The 5402-nt window shown below is 43.6% G+C and overlaps 1 long non-coding RNA gene across 1 annotated transcript; it reads left to right on the top strand.

The window, feature by feature from the left end:
• The first annotated feature begins 2604 nt into the window (after positions 1 to 2604).
• LOC141568256 (uncharacterized) lies at positions 2605 to 5022 on the top strand. Its single transcript, XR_012491349.1, has 2 exons — positions 2605 to 3226; positions 4540 to 5022. It is a non-coding gene; the product is annotated as an uncharacterized LOC141568256 (long non-coding RNA).
• Positions 5023 to 5402: the final 380 nt, after the last annotated feature.

Genomic DNA, 5402 nt, shown 5'->3' with positions numbered 1-5402 from the left:
TGTCTTTGGGAAGAGAATTTGAGGCATTTGCAGAACGTCAGTGGGTGTGTTCAGGGGCGGAAACGTCTCCACTCTTGGAGCTCAATGAGAGCGCCACCTAGAGGAGGTTAAAGCTACATGTGCGTGGAGAGGAATTAAATTCAGACTTTGAGAGGGATCTGAAGAGAGGGGGCGAGGGAATTACTTTTTCCTCCTCGAGATCAATAGCCATTTTCTGGCATGCAGCAAGCAGGCTCCCCTGTCCTACTCTGGAGTCTTGTGATCAACGAGTCCATATTTTTATCATGAACCCTGTCCCTGGGGGTGTCAACCCATTCACTTTTACTTATGTAACTCAATCGGTTTATCTTGCCAGCATAAATAAATATGTCAGCCTCATGCCCAAGCTTGTGACTTGATTTCAAAACCGTTCAATCACAAATAAAGCTCCTCATGGGTTTTCTGTTCTTTTTTTTTTTTTTTCCTACATGAAGTCCAAGTGACTCAGATATTTTGTTCTTTAGCAAGATGACAACCATGACTCAGGCACCAGGGCTGTGAATGTTTGCTGACATCTCTAGTCTGGAGTCTAAGATAAAATGAGTTGTTTCGTAAAATAACTTTTCTCTAAAACAAAAATGTGTGTGTGTCTCGGTTGTCAAAATCCTTGTTTGAATCTGAAAGGAGAAAAGTGATGGTTTGGAACGTGGACATGGGTATCAGATGTGCTTGGGTGCAAAGCCCAGCTCCAGAATAGGTCAGCCTCTGTGACTGTGGGCAGGTGACAGTCCCTTTCCCAGACGTGGCTTCCACGTGGGTGGAAAGGAGAATAGTGCTACATATGTGGGTGGTCGTAGAGGTACCACTTAGCAGAGGGCCTGGCAGATGGGAAGGAGGTCGCATAAGACTTTGTTGGCTGCTGGCTAGAACTTCATGGCACAGGAGGATGCCATACTCGGATGGGAGAACATGCCCTCACTTCGGTAGAAAACCTAGGTTGTAGGAAAGAGGAATTCTAATGAAGTGATGTTATCTTTGGCTCCATTTTAAACTAATACTCTGGAAAGGTAAACCATGTTCTGGAGTGGATTTCAAATGCAGGTTTGCCAGAAAGGGTTAATGGGAGGTTTATGGCTTCCGTGTCCTGGGATTTTAAAAACCTGGAACAATTTTATCAGTACTACTTTATTGGGAAGGATTGTTTTCTATTCTGTTCCTTCCTGCCTCTCTCTCTCTCTCTCTCTCTCTCTCTCTCTCTCTCTCTCTCTCTCCCTCTCTCCCCCTTTCTCCCTTCCTCTCTCCCTCTCTTTTCTTTCTTTCCTCCCTTCCTTCTTTTTTGGTAAAGTCTTTGCTTTTATGTTGCTGATTTTAGAGTTAGGCTTTGGTTTCCTATCTTTCCTTAGCAAAGTAAGTTGGCATCTCTATGATAATACCATATTTTAAAATATTTATTGGGATGTGAAATTCAAATGTTTGAGAACTACTTGTATCAGTATCAAATGATTCTCCCTTTGATCCCCAACTATAATATTCTTTTATGCCCCTCTGCTACCTTAATACCCACGGCCCAGGAAATATAAATAAGCCAATTCCTTTTTTCTGGATCAGGCAAAATGAACCAGGACATTTTAATGAGGACAATGAAATGAAGGCACAAAAGACCAAGGCCAGTTTGTAAAGTGACTACCCCCTACTATTTTATGTACCATGAACTTTATGGTCTCCGTTGACTAATAACCCGATGAAACACGGAGAGTGTGCATGCCAGGTGCCAGACAGAGATCACAACCCCAGTGCAAAGCCTGCCAGTACCATGGCTCAAGGAAGCCCGGGTCGAAAGACAGAAAAGTGAGCCCTGTTAAAAACCATGTTAAATGCAGTCGAAATGCTCCCAGGGGAGCAATCCACTTATGGAAGCTCTACAAATGCAGGAAGGGATTAAACTGCATTGATGAAGATGTCAGGATTAGGAGGAACATGGGAAAACTGGAGGTAGAATGTGAGAAGGAAGAGACGTTCTCTGGGGCTACATTTTGGAGCAGGAATATCACAGGAAACATTCATTATAAAGGTAACAATGACATCTTGGATGAAGCCACTTCTTTAGCAGTGTTGCCCAGGCTGTGAAGGGGAACATCCCTGCCCCGTTGTGTGGAACTGGCTTTGCTCCCTCAGTCCACAGGCCGGAGCCCGTGGCAGGCATGATGGCACAACATGACAGTAGCTTCTGCTCATGGATTCGTCAGGAGGGGTGGACAATTGACCCAAGTGGGCCATTCAAATTCTTAGTTAGAAGCATCAATTCGGAATTTGGGAAGTAGCCCATTTGTCAGTGTAAACTAGTCTCTAAACTAGTTATGGGGAGACCGTCTTTTGCCCCCCACAGAACTGAAGCCCTAGAGGAAGGACATTTTCAGAGATAAAGAAGGTTGAAACAGCTGAGCACAGAGCAGAGAGGAGAGAGGAAGCGAGGGTCCTGATGGCCTAACATTTCCCATTTGCAGGCGCTTCCTGGTGAAGACTGAACTATTGAATTTTGTAGCAATATAGACTCTTGTTTGTAAGCAACAGAAATTGGCCCTGGCTATTCTAATCAATAAGGGAATATATGTGGCATTTGGCAGAGGCTTGTCAAAGTGTGGCTGGATGACCAAGATTGGGACGTGGCAGGATTCCAAAACAGAAACCTAGCACTATAGCCCCGTGAGCACAGCCTTGCAGGACACTGTCACCCAGGGTCACACTAGGCAGGTTTCACTTGAATATCAGCAGCATATTTGAATCACATTCTTGCTTACCAAATTCTTAAGGTTCAGATTGCTTAGGCATTTTTATTTCTCAAACAGCTGGGTGCACTTAACCTTTTGGTGTCTTTCTTGGCCACCTGAATTTAAGACCCAAGATTGTTTACAAAAGTCACCTTGGTTCTCATTCAGAACAAATGGTGTTGGGCAGATGGATACCAAGGATACCAAGGACCCCACAGAACTCAACTCCCCTGAGTCTTCTCCAAACTTCTTAGGGAGCCAAGACAGAGAGAAATAACTGAATGGAAGCAGGTTTATAATGAGCAAGCGGTTTTCTTTTAAAATGATCGCAGCTGGACTTGTTGGTTGTGTTTTGGGTAACTTGGAAGGTTTTGAAACTGTTGGATTTATTTTGCTCAGGAGAATAATGTTACCTCAGTGTGTGGGACCAGGTGGGCATTTCCTTTCCGACCTGAAGAGCAGTTGATCTAAAGCATCAGGTAAATAGCGTTTGTACCATAAAATATTCATTACGTGGTCATTGGTTTTGGAGACAGTCTTACATGGAACTCAGAAAAAGAAGGAAAGCTTTCGCAGCTCATCCCTGGCAGTTAGGAAATGCAACACCAACAACAAGCCAACCCAAATCTCCTGCAATCATACCACCGAGAAAAAAAAAAAAAAAGACCGGATTCACCAGATTCATTGTAAAAAGAAAACATTGATTGAACTGTAATATACATGCAGAAAAGGAATCACTTTGAAAATGCAAAACAAAGGTCTATTACTTAATCACGGATTGTCTTCAGTATCGTAAACTTGGACAATACAGGATTATCCTTTAAGTATGAAGTGAAGATTTTTAAAAATGAAATGTACCTTAGGATTCCACTTTTTTTCCTTTTCTTCCATTTTCAGTAGACCTGCTCTGTAGCATTTCCAGCAGAAGGAGATGCCTCCTTCAGAATTAAGATCTTCAGAGGAGGATGCCTATGGTTTTAATCATTAACTTGAACCCATCACAACATACGCTAAAGTAAAAGTGCTTACAGATAAGAATATGATAAGAGTAATTCATGGCACCCAGAGATAGGAAATACAAATTCCTGTAGTGTATACAGTGTTGCCCATGGCAGGGTAGGTACAGGAAGACCTTCACCAACAACACCTGTCATGGATCGCAGGATGGCAGGTCTTACCTGCACCTGAGCCCCCACACACCTCACCCGGCAGCACCCGCCCTCCATCCCTACTGCAGGAGAACTAGTTGGGGCTGGGGCTTGATCTTTCCCAGTGTGCCAGGGTGTCCTTTGCCAAGGTCACTGTCTTCCTCCAAACCTTCAATTTACCCCCTTTGTCTGGATACTAATGTCCAAATTGCTTCCTGTGGCTTTCAAGCCCTCCCCAAACTGACTTCTCCGACATGGTCCCACCTTTTCCCGAGTCTGCGTTCCTTACCTGGTGCTAACATGTTTTCTAAAAACAAAATTGACATACTGATTTTGCATCCTACCTGTTTTTCAGCATATTTCCCCACGTTACTACTTTTCAAAACTGGCAAAGTGATCAATGCCTATTGCTGGATCTCTGGGCCACTGAACCCCGTCTCTTCGGCCGGACCCTGAGCTTCTGATGCTTAATTTTCATAAACACTGTTTTAATAAGCACTCTTGTATAAAGAGTACTTCTGGTTTTAGATCTATTTTCTCAGACTAGATGTCCAGAAAGAAAATTAATCTCCAAACAATAAAAATGTTTCTTCATTTTATTAAGCTGCTTTCTAAACCTTTCTACACATCCATCTCTTTTTCAGGTGGTAGAGTGTGAGCCTGAATACAGGGGGGCTGCTTTTTTATTTCCCTCTTCAACCTCAGTGCCTGCGAGGTATTCTGCTCAGAGAAAGACCATAGAAACATTAATGATGGACATCAATGGTTCCCATGCCGTCTTTGATCACACCCTTTGCTTATCGCCAAAAACATGAACCAGATTTCTCCAAAGAGATGACTCAGGATGCCTTTTGAGGCTTTATAAGCATCAAGCAGCAGCTGAGACCTCAGTGCCATTTCTCTCACCCGCTGATTGCTTTTTTCCCCATTCACATGTGTAATGCCTCCTAGCTGATTATTATCCGGTGGGGGGTGTTTGTTTTGGTTTTTGGGTATGTTGTTGGCTTTGTTGTGGTTCTGATGCATCCTCAGCCCATGTCTCTTCATGAAGGTCTGTATCAAGTTGACACAAATGCAACTTATGGGTTAGAGGACGTGATTTATAAAATAAAAAGCATTGAAAATCAGCTTAGCGTCCATAGTCGTAATTGGTGTGTACCATGCCAACGTAGCAAGGAGGATTTTTTTTGCTTCAGACAGAATTTCACCTCTGCAGCTATGTTCAGCAGCATTTTGTCTTTCCATCCCTTCCTGATCATCTTGGCTGGATTTACGATGACAAAGGAATAACATTTCTCTACAAATGACATCTCTTCTGGGCTCGTTGTGTCAAGCAATGTAGTTGCCTGTAGCTAGGTTCAAGGAAAGGGGGACGGAATGTGCACAAACCCTTTGTGAGGGCTGAGCAATCCACAGAGGAGACAAACAATTAGGAATGCCATTGAAATGACCTTGCAGGCCTGCTTGCTGCTATGATCTCAGCACCTCTGGGCCTGAGTCCCCAAGG

Source organism: Rhinolophus sinicus, linkage group LG13 (assembly GCF_036562045.2).
Source record: "Rhinolophus sinicus isolate RSC01 linkage group LG13, ASM3656204v1, whole genome shotgun sequence".
Taxonomy (NCBI): Eukaryota; Metazoa; Chordata; class Mammalia; order Chiroptera; family Rhinolophidae; genus Rhinolophus; species Rhinolophus sinicus.
This window is presented reverse-complemented; position numbering and strand designations above follow the sequence as displayed.